Source organism: Rhinoderma darwinii, chromosome 1 (genome assembly GCF_050947455.1).
Source record: "Rhinoderma darwinii isolate aRhiDar2 chromosome 1, aRhiDar2.hap1, whole genome shotgun sequence".
Classification (NCBI taxonomy): Eukaryota; Metazoa; Chordata; class Amphibia; order Anura; family Rhinodermatidae; genus Rhinoderma; species Rhinoderma darwinii.
Genome location: NC_134687.1, coordinates 106,064,545 through 106,081,004, shown reverse-complemented (window position 1 = coordinate 106,081,004; position 16,460 = coordinate 106,064,545). Strand labels below are relative to the sequence as shown.

Here is a 16,460-nt window from a genome sequence, read left to right as displayed (position 1 = left end):
GGCTGTTTGGTATAGTTCTTAATGTGTTTTTATTAACAGACGGCTATTGTGTTTTTTTTTGTTTTTTGTTTTTTTACACTAAGGGTATGTGCACACACACTAATTACGTCCGTAATTGACGGACGTATTTCGGCCGCAAGTACCGGACCGAACACACTGCAGGGAGCCGGGCTCCTAGCATCATACTTATGTACGATGCTAGGAGTCCCTGCTACTCCGTGGAACTGCTGTCCCGTACTGAAAACATGATTACAGTACGGGACATTTGTCCTGCAGAGAGGCAGGGACTCCTAGCATCGTACATAACTATGATGCTAGGAGCCCGGCTCCCTGCACTGTGTTCGGTCCTGGACTTGCGGCCGAAATACGTCCGTCAATTACGGACGTAATTAGTGTGTGTGCACATACCCTAAGGCCTTTTTCACACAGTGTAGATTTGCTGCAGCTTTTGCACGCATTTTCTAAGACAAAAACAGAATTAGATCCATGAGACCAGACCTATAAGACCTTCCTTTTTATATTTCTTCTGTTTAGGTTCTGTTTTTGGCTTTGGCTTTGGCTTAAATGCATGCAAAATCCTCATCAAATCTGCACTGTTTGAACACAGCCTGAGGCTAGATTCACCTGAGCGCTGCAAACCTCGGACGTGAAAAACGGCAGTTTTTCACATCCAAGGTGCATCCGTGCTGTACCCTGCGGGGCTCGTTATCACGCATCTCCCATAGACTAGAGTCTATAGAGGGAACCGATAAAAACAAGGGGACATATACAAAACCACCGAAAAAGGCCAACCTTACAAATGGACACAGCCAGGTCAGAAACGCTGAAGAAGGAGTGAGCGTTTCTGACCTGGCTGTGTCCATTTGTAAGTATGGCCTTTTTCGGTGGTTTAGAGTCTATAGAGGGTTGCGTGAAGCGTAAAAAAAAAAAAGGACATGTCCTATTTTTTCACGGACCCTTCACACGTTCTGTTGAATCAATGGCCGTGTGAACGGCCCCATTGAATAATATAGGTCCGCGTGATGGCCGTCACACAGACGTATTACGCGTTCGTGTGAATAACTCCTAATGCCTTATTCACACAAACATGTCCGTTTTGCGCGTGTAAAAAATGCAGCGTTTTTCCTGCATTGCAGTTCTGTGTGGTATCCGTGTACGGCGCGCGTCTGCGTTTTTTACGCGCATATGTCATCCGTATGTCATGCGTTTTTTACGTCAGCAAAATAAACTGAAGGAAGTGGTTTTCTTCCTCATCATTTCTTTAGCAACTGTTGCGTGAGAAACACATGGGACATGATTTTCACGCACCCATTGTCTTCAACGGGTGCATGATGCGCAAAAAACGTACAAGTATAAGTCATGCAGTGAGTTTCACGCAGCGGACACACGCTGCCTGAAAAGCACCAACTGTCTGAATGGCCCCATTGAATTGCATAGGTCTGTGTGACGTCCGTTGTTTTAACACGCGTAACATGGACGTGAAATATATGCTCGTGTGAATAAGGCCTTACCCTGAGGTCGGGTTCCCACGGGTTGGTTATGCTGCATAAAATCTGGGCAGTGTATCTGACCTGGAACCCACACCTTCCGTCCGAAAAAACCGCAAACGTTCATACTTACGACTCCCACTTCTCTGCGCGAAGTCTGGCCTCCTAAGATGACATTGCAGGCCATGTGACGCTGCAACCTGTGATTGGCTGCCGCAGTCACATGGGATAAAACATCATCCCAGGAGGCCGGACTGCAGAAAGAATGAGAACATTCTTAGCAAGTATGATTTTTCTTTCCCCGGAGTTGTGATTTTTATAGCGTAATCGCCGCGATTACGCCGCAAAAGTTGCAATACTTGGTTTTCTGTTGTGGGTTTTGCATCCCCATTGCATTCAATCGGGAAAAACCGCAACAGAAAATCAACTAAAACGCAGCATAAATGTACATAATGCGGAATTAAATTCCGCACCGCAGGTCAATTTATTAATGTTCACGCTGCAGCAGCCACATGGGATGCAACGTCATCCCAGGAGGCCGGACTGCAGGAAGAAGGAGGGCGTTCTGGATAAGTAGGATTTTTTTTCCCATAGTTGCGATTATTGCGGGTCAACTTATTAACGTTTACGCTCCGTTTTTTCCCCATAGCATGGGCATGAGATTTTCTAAATCTCATCCACTTTGCTGCTACTGCACATGCTGCGGAATTTCCACACAGAATTCAGTTGTGGAAATTCTGCAGTGTTTACGCTACGTGGGAACCCGGCCTTAGACTTTTTGTAGCGCTACTGATTGATTTTAACTATTGAGCTACCGCTGCAGTCCAAATGAATACATTGAGCTCCATGCAATCTTGTGGACTGCAGCTGTCACTCAATAGTTAAAATCAATCAGTAGCGCTACAAAGTCTCAATGCAACTGTGTCCCAAAAGACTATGGTAATAGGTTATGTGTCCTATTATTTCAAGTTTTACCGATTATATTAACGTAAGTTTTTGTTAAAAACATGATATGAACTCATCCATGCTAAATTTTATTTGTTTTAACACTTTATACAGGGCATGTATAGAAAATAAAAACAGGATTCTACCTTGTTGTTCTGGCAGAGAGCAATATGCTCAGAGAGCATTCAGCTGCTTCCCCTGTAAACACAGGCAAAAATGTGGCGGAGTTTATCTTAACTACTTGACAAGAGACAGTACATCTTGGGTTGTGGTTGAGCATCTATTATTTTCACTCTAGCTGGTAGCAGTTTCTCTGTATGTCTGTGAAGGAAAGCAGCTACCTGCTATGATATATTAGGGTGCAGTCACATGCGGCAGATTTTGTTGCAGAAGTTTTCTGTCCCCGATTTTTGATTTAAAATGAATAAAAAAAGCTTATACTTACCCACAGCCCTTGTCATAGTGACACTATCCTCTGTTCTGAGTGCAGCCTGGCCTCCTGGGATGACATTTCATCCCATGTGACTCCTGCAGCCAATCAAAAGCTGCAGCGGTCACATGGACTACAGCGTCATCCTAGGAGGCCGAGCTGTGTACTTTTACGCTCTGTTATTTTAGGCAGTGCATCCACCCTGTGTGTCAATTCACACAGGGCAGATACACTGCGTTACAGTACACATCATATCCATGCTGGAAGCTATAGGGAATTTCGTCCGAAAAGCCGCATTAAATTGTGGTGCAGTTTTTTGCGCAGAATGTCCACTGTGAAAATACTGCAGGATAAAAAAAAGTTTATACTTACCCCTGGGCACTGTCATGGTGACACGTCCCTCTGCTCTGAGTACACGCCAGCCTCCTGTATTCCATGTGACCGCTTCAGCAGTCAAGTGGGATGAAATGTCAACCCAGGAGGCCGGGCTGCGCTCAGAACAGAGGATCGCGTCGCTATGACAATGGCTAGGGGTAAGTATAAGCATTGTGTGTTCTTACCGTTAAAAAAATTTCCAAATTGCGATTTGTACTGCGAAATCGCAGCATTTCTGCCGCAAAAGTCGCAACACATGGCTTTGTGTTGTGGGCTTTATCTGGCCATTGAATTCATAGAGAAAACCCACAACAGAAGACCATCATTCCGCTGCATAAATTGACATGCTGCGGATTAAAAAGTGCACCGTAGGTCAATTTATGAACGGTTTCTCAGTTGATTTTTTCCGCTGTGTGTGAATATGATTTGTTCAAATCTCATCCACACTGCTGCACTGTCCTCATGTCACATTTCCATTTTTTTCTAGAAGGAGAATGAAACTATTAAGGCATGACCAGACGTGGCGGAATTCCTCTGGAATTCCGCTGTGGACAGTCCGCTGCGGAAATCCGCAACGTACACGTTTCTCCATAGCTTTCCACACCTTTTTCGTTAGGTTTGTTTACACGTTGCAGACAATTCCGCTGCGGAGCATAGGCTGCGGTGCAGAATTTGGTGTCCGCAGCATACACTGGTTGTTGCGGACGTGTAGCGGACTTGTTGCAGACTCATTGCGGAATTTCTCCATTGACTTCAATGGAGAGTCAAAATTCTGCAATGAAGTCCGCAGATGTTATGTGTGCTGCGTAGTGTATTTGTTTTACGAATATAATCTTTCTTGATTCCGGCTGGACCTGTGTATTTCTAGGTCTACAGCCAGACTGAAGCCCCATGCACACGAACGTAAAAACGCCCGTAATCACGGGCCGTTATTACGACACGGGCAGGCCCATAGAAGTCAATGGGGCTCCCGTAATTATGGGTGACTACGTGTGTGCACCCGTAATTACGGGAGCGTTGCTAGGCGACGTCAGTAAATAGTCACTGTCCAGGGTGCTGAAAGAGTTAAACGATCGGCAGTAACTGTTTCAGCACCCTGGACAGTGACTTCCGATCACAATATACATCAACCTGTAAAAAAAATAGAAGTTCATACTTACCGAGAACTCCCTGCTTCTTCCTCCAGCCTCCTGGGATGACGTTTCAGGCCAAGTGACGGCTGCAGCCAATCACAGGCTGCAGCCGTCACATGGACTGCCACGTTATCTAGGGAGGTCGGGCTGGATGTCAAGAGAGGGACGCGTCACCAAGACAACGGCCGGGTAAGTATGAATTTCTTTTACTTTTACTAGGGAAAGTACTTTCACCTCAATACGCAACGGCTAGTCCGCATCAATTTAATGCCCATTTTAGGCAGAGCCGCAATAGAATCTGCAATGCAGATTATGTGCGGCATTGATGCCGACAGTGCCGGAAAAAATACGCCACGTCTGGTCATGCCCTTAGGGTATGTTCACACAGAGTGTTTTCAGCTGCTTTTCGGGCCGTAAACGTCCTGAAAAACGGCTGAAAAAAAGGAAGCAGAACGCCTCCAAACATCTGCCCATTGATTTCAATGGGAAAAACGGTGTTCTGTTCCAACGGGGCGTTTTTTATGCGGCCGTTTTTCAAAACGTCCGCGTAAAAAAAAACAGCCGTGAAAAAAGCGAGTTGCTAAAAAAACATCTAAAAATCAGGAGCTGTTTTCCCTTGAAAACAGCTCCGTATTTTCAGACGTTTTTTATTTTGTGTGTGCACATACCCTTAGGGTATGTTTACACAGTGGGGATACGCTGCTTATACATACACAGCGTAACCGCCCTGATGGCCGTAGGGAAATTTGTCCAAAGAAATGCACCAAATTGCGGTGCAGTTTTTTGGCCGGAATGTCTGCTGCGCAAAACTAAAAAAAATGTCCTACTTACCTGTAGCCATGACGACGCGTCCCTCTTCCGTCCTGCAGCCCGGCCTCCTAGGATGATATTTCATCCCATGTGACTGCTGCAGCTTGTGATTGGCTGCAGTGGTAACATGTGAAACGTCACCCTTGGACGAAAAAGTACAGAATTCTGGGTAGGTAAAAGTTTTTTTTTTCTGAGTTGCGATTTTGCGGTGGTATCAAAGCTTTTCTGACACAAAATCGCAACCTCTGCTATTTTTTTGCGGGTTTTACCTCCCCATGGAATTCAATGGGGAAAACCCACAACAAAAAAGCAGCAATTACCCAAAGGCAATTGACATGCTGCAGATTAAAATAACGTAGTATTCCACATGTGAACCCAGCCTTAGACTCTTAAAAGAATAGTGTCACAAATTTTTTTTTTTTAACATCAGTTTGATTTAGAGTCTTTTATTAAAAACTTTTATATTTATTTGTGTGTTTGTGTTTTACTTTTTTTTATTTTTACACTTTTTCTTCCTTATGGGGGCTGCCATTTTTTACTCCATTTCTGTATGTGTCGATTAACGACACATACAGACATGGAGTACGGCAGCCCCAGTCCCATAGCGAATGCGAACGGGGCCCGTTCCATCCACTATGGTGTACGCCATCTGTGTGGGAACGGCGCATGCGCCGCTACCACACAGTCAAAGTTGAACTGTGCGCCGTCTGGCGCCATTTTCCTGTGGACCAAAAGTTGCGGCCGGACAGTAAGATTACTACTTCCGGTCGCGGCTTCCGTACTTGTGCACATGGAGCAGCGGCAGCAGACGGAGTGGACGGACCGGAGGGAGCGGCGGCGACTGGAGCAGGTAAGTGATTTCTATGTATGTTCGTGTTTCAGTGTGTGTTTACTACTGTATGTAAACCTACTACACTGTGTGTTAGCTCAAAAAATGGCGACACACAGTGTAGGAGGTTTGACCGTTCAATCCCCTCGTTTCTCCCGGCACTAGCCAGGATAAAGGAGGGGGGGGGATTCTGAGAGCTCACTAGAGCGAGTGAGTTTTTCCCAATTTTGCAGCATAAAGCAATGTGGTTGCTTTACCACATGCAATGCTGCAATTTTGGGAATTGCTCCATCTAGTGACCAGCACTGGCAAATATTATAAATTAGAATCTAATTTATAATATTTCCTGACTCGTGAAAAAAATAAAAAAAATTAGAACAATGTTTAATCACCCACACACTAGTTGTTTAACTAAAAAAAAATAAATACATTTTTTGCTAGCAACACATTCCCTTTAAAGAGGGCCTGTCATGGGGAATACAATTATTTACTAAAAACATTCATTCCTTCTAGAAATGTATGAATAAATTGACAACTGGGTGTTATCAGTTGGGGGTGTGTCCCTGCAGAGCCTTACATTGTCCAATCAGTGCGCAGTCTCAGACTGTGTAGAGACACACCCCTTTGACAGCGGAATAGTAATGCCCAGTTGTCAATTTATACATCAATTTCTAGGAAGAATATTAGAAGAGCATGTTCCAGAATTGTTATTTCATGGGGAATACAAGTAGTAACTAAACCAGACCTGTTGGGAGAGGTGACAGAGTGTCAAATAGCGAGGAGGTTTTGCTGAACTTGCTGTGGAAAACCAGATTGTGTACCGCGTTTTCTCCCTCCATTAAGCACTAGATGACCCCATTGTTCTACATGATGTTATCGAGTATAGAAGAGGAGATTCCTTCATTGGGGAGGTTACTTCACATTTTCTCATTAATGAAGCAACAATTGAATTGAGCACCAAAATCAATACTATATTAGGCTGATACATTGAAATATACTTGAAGGCTTTTCTCAAACAGTCAGTAAATGAAAAGTGCTATGAATATAGAGCTGCTGTCATTTTAAATTAAAATAAACAAGAGTTTTTATTATGTATGTAAATAGCTTCCACCATTCTTAACATGCCTGCTGAGGATGTGAGTGATCTACTCCTATGGCATAATACTGTTCCCTCCCAATATATGTAGAACGTAAAAAAGATGTGCGGTATATGTAAGATTATAATGTGTCAACGTAATAACGTTTTAATACTTAGTGTTGTAAACTGTATACCATAATAATAATAATAATAATATTCACATTGAAATTCCTGATATCCATGTAAGGTTAAAGTTGTACATGCTATGCTGGAAAATGATGCACTTACCGCTGTCAGAAAAAAAAGCTGTTTCTTCGAACATTTCCATACTGATTGCATAGAACAAGAGTTATTGATTGACATACATAATAGATAATGCTGAAAGCAAGACACAAGTCTGCTAAGTTCAATCTCTCTATGGTTCTGAGTGAAACCGCTACTAGCATGTTTATTAGAGGATATCACCTCCATAACAAGCAAGAGAATACTATATAATAAATAATATAAAAAATAAATTAAAGCCCCTTTCTGGGCAAAAAGGGCCGCATATATTTTTTTTATTATAGACACTAGCCAAAAGTCCCTGATTTTTACAGACGGTCTTGTACATTTTACCTCAGTAGGGTCCACCATTTTGGAGATCTGATAAGATGGTCAGCCAGTGCCTGTGTTGATAGCATGGAGAACTCAGAGAGTCATGTCTGCTCCACAGCCACTTAAATGTATAAAGATGTACTTATCTGGATACAAAAGGAGTATATTCTTAGGCTGTAATAATTGTTGTTCCCTCTGTGAGCGAGACGTTATTAGGCTAGGGAGAACTATCTTCATGGTGGCTTAACCCCTTAAGGACGCAGCCTTGTTTTGGCCTTAAGGCTCACAGGCCATTTTTGAAATATGATATATTTCACTTTATGTGGTAATGATGTTGGAATGCTTAAACCTATCCAAGCGATTCTGAGATTGTTTTCTCGTGACACATTGGGCTTTATGTAGGTGGTAAAATTTGTTCGATATATTCAGTGTATATTTGTGAAAAATAGCAAAATGTAGAGAAAATTTTGAAAAAATAGAATTTTTCTGAATTTAAATGCATCTGCTTGTAAAACAGATGGTTATACCCCCCAAAATAGTTACTAGTTCACATTTCCCATATGTCTATTTAGATTTGCATTGTTTTTTGAACATTCTTTTATTTTTCTTGGACGTTACAAGGCTTAGAACATAAACAGCAATTTCTCATAGTTTTAAGAAAATGTCAAAAGCCTTTTTTTTTAAGGTACCTGTTCAGTTCTGAAGTGGCTTTGAGGGGCCTAAGTATTAGATACCCCAATAAAACACCCCATTTTAAAAATTATATCCCTCAAAGTACTCAAAACAGCATTTAGAAAGTATTTTTAACCCTTTAGAAATTTCACAGGAATTAAAGCAAAGTGGAGGTGCAATTTGCAAATTTCATTTTTCTTGCTGAATTTCAATTATATTCCATTTTTTTTTCTGTATCACAGAAGGTTTTACCAGAGAAACACTACTAAATATGTATTGTCCAGATTCTGCAGTTTTTTTTAAATGCCCCACATGTGTCTTTAGTGTGCTCGTGGACTAATACACAAGCCCCATAAGCAGAGAAGCACCTAGTGCTTTTTGGGGCCTCTTTCTTATTAGAATATATTTTAGGCAGCATGCCAGGTTTGAAGAGGTGTTGAGGTGCCAAAACAGTAGGCATCCCCCAAAAGTGACCCCATTTTGGAAACTACACCCCTCAAGGAATTATGTATGGTTGTTGTTATCATTTTGACCACACAGTTTTTGTGTGAAATCTGTGCAATCTGTGAAATGTAAAAAATTATTTTTTTTCCAATAAGATGTAATTTTTGATAACATTTCTTATTTTCACAAGAAATAAAGTACCCCATTTTGTTGCCCAATTTGTCCTGAGTGCGGCAATACCCCATTTGTGGTGATAAACTTCCGTTTGGGCCCATGGGAGGGCTCAAAAGGAAAGGAGCGCTATGTGTTTGTTGGAGTCCAGATTTTGCTGGATTGGTTTTCGGGTGCCATGTCGCATTTGCAGAGCCCCAGAGGTATCAAAGCAATGGAATCTCACCAGAAGTGACCCCATTTTGGAAACTACACCCCTCAAGGAATTGATTTATGGTTGTTTTTACCATTTTGACTGCACAGTTTTTTCACAGCACGTATTTGAATTGGGCTGTGAAATTAAAAAAATGCATTTTGTCCAATAAGATGTCATTTTTGATCAAAATTTCTTATTTTTTTGTCCAATTTGTCCTAAGTGCGGCAATACCCCATTTGTGGTGATAAACTGCCGTTTGGGCCCATGTGAGGGCTCAGAAGGAAAGGACCACCATTTGGCCTACTGGGGATTTTCTAGTGCGAAGTCATGTATGCAGAAGCCCCTGAGGTACCAGTACAGTTGAAACCCGCAAGAAGTGACCCCGTTTTAAAAACTACACCCTTAAGGCATTCATCTAGAGGTGTAGTGAGCATTTTGAGCGGAGACATACACCCCATAAACTGTAATGTGGGTTCTCCCGGGTACGGCAATACCCTACATGTGGCTGTTATCAGCTGCCTGGGCACACAGCAGGGCCCAGAGGGGAAAGACAAGGGGGGATAAGCTGTGCGGAGTGCATCAGGGTAAGTAAAATTGGGGTAAATTATAAACCAAGGGATGTATGATACACCACTTAAGACATTCATCTAGAGGTGTAGTTAGCATTTTCACCCCACAGGTACTGTATAAAAGATAATGCGCAGCATATGGTGCAGAGTGAAATTTGCAATTTTTTCTATATATATGCCATGTCAGTGTCCGATATATTGTGCCCAGCATGTGCCACTGGAGATATACACCCCATAAACTGTAATGTTGGTTCTCCCGGGTACAGCAATACCCTACATGTGGCTGTTATTAGCTGCCTGGGCATATGGCAGGGCTCAGAAGGGAAGGACCACCATTTGGCCTACTGGAGCTTTTCTGGTGCTAAGTCATGTATGCAGAAGCCTCTGAGGTACCAGTACAGTTGAAACCCCCGAGAAGTAACCCCATTTTAAAAACTACACCCCTTAAGAAATTCATCTAGAGGTGTAGTGAGCATTTTGACCCCGCAGGTATTATGTAAAAGGTAATGCGCATAAGATGGTGCAGTGTGAGATTTGCAATTTTCTATATATATATGCCATTTCAGTGTCTAATATATTGTGCCCAGCATGCGCCGCCAGAGATATATACCCCATAAACTGTAATGTGGGTTCTCCTGGGTACGGCAATACCCTACACTACCGTTCAAAAGTTTGGAATCACCCAGACAATTTTGTGATTTCCATGAAAACTCACACTTATATTTATCAAATGAGTTGCAAAATGACTAGACAACATAGTCAAGACATTGACAAGGTTCGAAATAATGATTTTTATTTGAAATAATACTTTTCTCCTTCAAACTTTGCTTTCGTCAAAGAATGCTCCATTTGCAGCAATTACAGCATTGCAGACCTTTGGCATTCTAGCTGCTAATTTGCTGTGGTAATCAGGATAAATTTCACCCCATGCTTCCAGAAGCCCCTCCCACAAGTTGGATTGGCTTGATGGGTACTTCTTGCGTACCATACGGTCAAGCTGCTCCCACAAAAGCTCTATGGGGTTGAGATCTGGTGACTGCGCTGGCCACTCCATTACAGATAGAATACCAGCTGCCTGCTTCATCCCTAAATAGTTCTTGCATAATTTGGAGGTGTGCTTTGGGTCATTGTCCTGTTGTAGGATTAAATTGGCTCCAATCAAGCGCTGTCCACAGGGTATGGCATGGCATTGCAAAATGGAGCGATAGCCTTCCTTATTCAAAATCCCTTTTACCTTGTACAAATCTCCCACTTTACCAGCACCAAAGCAACCCCAGGCCATCACATTACCTCCACCATGCTTGACAGATGGCGTCAGGCACTCTACCAGCATCTTTTCAGTTATTCTGCGTCTCACAAATGTTCTTCTGTGTGATCCAAACACCTCAAACTTCGATTCGTCTGTCCATAACACTTTTTTTCCAATCTTCCTCTTTCCAATGTCTGTGTGCTTTTGCCCATATCAATCTTTTCCTTTTATTAGCCAGTCTCAGATATGGCTTTTTCTTTGCCACTCTGCCCTGAAGGCCAGCATCCCGGAGTCGCCTCTTCACTGTAGACGTTGACGCTGGCGTTTTGCGGGTACTATTTAATGAAGCTGCCAGTTGAGGACCTGCGAGGCGTCTATTTCTCAAACTAGAGACTCTAATGTACTTGTCTTGTTGCTCAGTTGTGCAGTGGGGCCTCCCACTTATCTTTCTACTCTGGTTAGAGCCTGTTTGTGCTGTCCTCTGAAGGGAGTAGTACACACCGTTGTAGGAAATCTTCAGTTTCTTGGCAATTTCTCGCATGGAATAGCCTTCATTTCTAAGAACAAGAATAGACTGTCGAATTTCACATGAAAGCTCTCTTTTTCTAGCCATTTTGAGAGTTTAATCGAACCCACAAATGTAATGCTCCAGATTCTCAACTAGCTCAAAGGAAGGTGAGTTTTATAGCTCCTCTAAACAGCAAAACTGTTTACAGCGGTGCTAACATAACTGCACAAGGGTTTTCAAGTGTTTTCTAATCATTCATTAGCCTTCTAACACAGTTAGAAAACACAATGTACCATTAGAACACTGGAGTGATGGTTGCTGGAAATGGGCCTCTATACACCTATGTAGATATTGCATTAAAAACCAGACGTTTTTCAGCTAGAATAGTCATTTAGCACATTAACAATGTATAGAGTGTATTTCTGATTAATTTAATGTTATCTTCATTGAAAAAAACTGTGCTTTTCTTGCAAAAATAAGGAAATTTCTAAGTGACCCTAAACTTTTGAACGGTAGTGTACATGTGGCTGTTATCAGCTGCCTGGGCACACAGCAGGGCTCAGAAGGGAAAGATGAGGGGGGATAAGCTAAAAATCTAAGGGACGTATGGTCAATTTTAAAAACACTTTCATATAGAGCCCTGGTTTTTCGGGACACGTGTCACATTGATATATTGTGTCCTCCCTTATTTTCCTCTTATAGCAGACTTTGCACCTCTTGACTTTTTCCCTTCTTGCCAGTTTGGGGAACTTCTTCTGGAAAGTGTTGCCCTGGTACGATGCGTGTGGCCTTGCTTCCAGAAGTACTGGGTGCCCCCTTCTTGGTCCCTAAAGATTAGGTTCTTGATAACCACCTCTTGAAATTCCAGGAACGTTCCCGTCTGGCCTGTACATCGACGTAGCACGTACGCATTGTACAATGCCATCTGTACTCGGCAGGTACTGGTGGAATTGAAGCCTCCCTTTAAAATGTACCAAGGATTCATCAATAGAAATACACTTCTCGGGGGTGTATGCTTGGGAAAACCAGGCACTGAAATGGTCTAATAGGTGTCTCCGTTTATACAAACGGTCAAAACTGGGGCCATCTCAAGGTGGGCACTGCTCATTATCAGTATAATGTAAGAAGCAAAGTATTGTCTAATTAATTTTTTTAGGTTCCAGTTCAGTTCTGAAGTTGCTTTTAGAGGCCTATATATTAGACACCCCTATGAAACACCCCATTTTATAAACTAGACCCTTCAAAGTATTCACAACAGCATTTAGAAAGTTTATGAACCCTTTAGGTGTTTCACGGGAATTTAGAGCAAAGTAGAGGTGAAATTGAAATTATTTTTTTTTGTTAGAAAATCCTTTTTATTTCATTTTTTTTTTCTATAACACAAAAATTTTTACCAGAGAAACGCAACTTAATATTTATTGCGAAGATTCTGCAGTTTTAAGAAATATCCAACATGTGGAGGCCCTGATCGCAATTCTAATACACTGCACTACATGCGACCCACTAGGCTTCCATTGATAGCATAGCCGGACGCCATTGTTAGGTGTCCAGTTGCCTTAGTCACCATCGCCGGCCGCTATCTTGTAGCAAGCCGGCGATGGAAGCTTAACCCCTAAAAAGCTGCGATCGGTATTGAACGCGGCTTTTAAAGGGTTAATCAGCGGGGACACAGCGATCGGTCCCCGCTATAGGAGCTGCAGCAACTGCTGTACGAGACAGCAGCTGTCACAGCTCCTGCATGTGTCGGGAAGACGGCCGAAATGGCCGTTACTCCCGCAACGTACTGAGCGCGAAGGGGTTAATAACACAGACTGTTGAACTACATACCCACCATATGAGGAGTCAGTCCGGATATCTGGAGCATTTTATTTCCTTGCCAGACACCTGCTCTTTGTAGAGGTCAAGGGCCTCATGGATGTCAACTTTAGCCAGACAATGTTGTCTACTTTTGACCTAAAAATAGGACAAAACTGAGGCAACAATTGCCTATACATATCTGATTCATATGCAGAGGTGTAACTTGAAGCTCATGGGTCCTAATACCTAATCTGTTACAGGGCCCTCCACCTAACATGTGTCATTCATAATACATTTACATCGAAAACATGATAAAAAAAACCTATGCTATTATATTTTATATGGGTATGAGCCTCAAAAATAATACCGAAACAAAAGTATATATCTTAGTCTGCATTGGTAGATGTGCTGTAAACTATTAAGGCCTCTTTCACATGGCTTTAATACAGTTCACCGTAAAATTCTATCGAACTCAGTTGATGCTTGGGAGGTCTGGGATTGTGGCCAGAACACAGCCACGTTAAAAAGGGCCCAAAAGTCTGGCCTTTTTACGGCATGGCTTTTCAAAAGGGAGTGGGACCACTTTGGCCCGACAAATTTATTATAATTTACACCAGAAAACTGGAGTAAACTACAGCTGAAATCTACACCAGGCCATCGCTGGCGTAGATTTCAGTCTGCGGGACGTAACAAGGTACAGGCCCGAGCTGGGCCCTATACCTTCCCCCTTCCCCAATTAGACAACCCTGACAAAAATACTTAAATAAAAATAATATGTGTCTTCGCTTCTGCCCTCCGGGTTCCCTCAGCATGCCACGGCTCATACAATGTACTGACGCCGGTACAGCATTAGGACGTTGTACGTGTCACAACACTCAGGACGTTAAGTGCTGTTTTGCATATAAAGGAAAAGAGAGGACTTTATTAGGCTCACCAGGAACTCAGTGCATAGAAATGAATTTCTTTTACAACAAGGACATAGTGATTGTAAAGTACAGTATACTAAACCATATGAGAAAATGAAAATTGCTACGTACTTGCCGCACATATACTGACTCAAATAATTCTCAGTACTCATATTCTCAGTCTGATTCATTATATTTTTCCTATAGATAAATTTGCTGCGAAGATCTGTAAATATGTCCTTGATTTTTAATCCACCCTTTATATGTCAGTGTACTATTGAGCCACTTAATGAACCGAATATGTCCAATAAGATATCTTGGCAATCTTTATTTATCTATAGCTGGGAAATTTATTATGGGAATTCACAAAGTTTGCAGAAATGAAAGAAGCCTTGATATTGAATGAGTGTTTATATATTATTATAAGGCTCAAAATAATGTATCAGCCTTTTTATAAAAACATAGAAACATTAGGTCCACATGGAATATATTGGAAATTATTACATTTAGTAAAATAATGAAAATTTTGAAAAATTCTAAAGTGAATGTACCTCTGTAGTATACAGTAGCTTAATTCTTGAAAATGACCATCACATTCGTCTAAGAAAATTGTAAGTATTATGTTTTTTTTATAAAAAGAAAAGATCAAGGAAGTGAAAGAGAAAATATACACATACATTGAAAATATAAAGGTACACATTTCCACTTGGAATGGTCATAGGGAGGATTATACAAGTAAAGTGGAAGGCAGGGGTGTCGCTAGCATCGGGCCTTTGGGGCCCAAGCCCCGGATCTTTGGCCTGGTGCCCAGGATCCCCGGTGACTGGCACATTCCTGTCGCAGCGGTCGCAATTGCGACCGAGTCGCAGCGGTCGCAGATACGTCCGAGCCGCCCGCACCGCATCTGTAAAAACTACTATAGTAACTGGGGCCTATGTAATCAAATACACAGGTCCCTGTCAATATGGTAACAACACATACTTACCCATCTTCCTTCCCAAACGCAGCGTAAGTCCTGACGTCTTCTCGCGCCATGAACTGAGGACGCTGTGCGCCGCCGATGGCGTCACGACGCTAGATGGTGTTGGGACATCCACTGCACTTAGAGCCGATGAGGAGGTAAGTGTAACGTTATGGTCTGCTGGGGAGCTGTATCTAAACCTGCCTTGTGGTAGGCTTAGATACAGGGTCTAACAGACAGTATCACACATGGACCCTGTATCTAAGCCTTCCACGTTAGGCTTAGATACAGGGCCCAAGCAGACAGTAATCTTATACAGTATAAAATTACTGTCTGCTGGGGTCTTGTATCTAAGCCTACCTTATGGTAAACTTAGATACAGGGTCTAACAGACCGTGTCACACATGGACCCTGTATCTAAGCCTACCACATGGTATTCTTGGATACATGGTCCATGTCTGATCCTGTCTGATGGGCCCTGTATCTAAGCTTACCACATATGCTGCTAATGTTTTTTTTGTGTGTTATTTTGTTACAGGTTTCTTGGACTACGTCGGATTCGAGGACTACTTCGATGACAGCTTTTTTAATTTTGAATAAAATGGTTAATGAGAGTTGTGTGGGGAGGTTTTATTTCATTAAAATATTTTATCTATGTCTTGATCTGCCTGATTAACAGCGTCCATTACTAAGGCGGGGCTTAGTGTTAGCCGGTGCAGAGGCTAACACTAACCCCCATTATTACCCTGGTACCCACCGCCACTGCACTGGCACTGCATTGTTCACTATGTTCTGTCTTATACTGACATATTAACGTTACTGAAGTGTTTAGACAGTGAATAGACATTCCTTCCAGCCAGGACGGGATGTCTATTCACAATCTCGGGACTTCGTTAATGTTTGTTTGGTACTTACAGCAGAGCAAAGCGTAATCTTGCTGTAACCTGTCATTTACAGCGAGATCTCGTGAGATTACCTTTTCTCTGCTGTAAGTACCAAACAAACGTTAACGTAGTGCAGGAATTGTGAATAGACATCCCGTCCTGGCTGGAAGGAATGTCTATTCACTGTCTAAACACTCCAATAACGTTAATATGTCAGTATAATACAGCACATAGTGAACAACGCAGTGTCACTATGCGCTGACTAAATGAATGGAGAGAAGTGCATGACGCTGATTGGTCAGCATCACACACTCCTCTGTACAACGCCCACTTGGTCTAAAGTAAAAACACGCCCACTTGGGCATTAAGAACCGAATTAGCACGAAGCTAAAATCGCTCCTAACGTTCTTGAAAATAGATTGT

General features: G+C 42.3%; 1 long non-coding RNA gene across 1 annotated transcript in view; it reads left to right on the top strand.

The window, feature by feature from the left end:
* The window catches only part of LOC142736722 (uncharacterized), a 46,426-nt gene extending 30,659 nt beyond the window's left edge, over nucleotides 1–15,767 (top strand). Inside the window, exons 2-3 of the long non-coding RNA XR_012880560.1 lie at nucleotides 15,200–15,311; nucleotides 15,692–15,767. This is a non-coding gene — a long non-coding RNA (uncharacterized LOC142736722). The remainder of the gene's footprint in view (nucleotides 1–15,199; nucleotides 15,312–15,691) is intronic.
* Nucleotides 15,768–16,460: the final 693 nt, after the last annotated feature.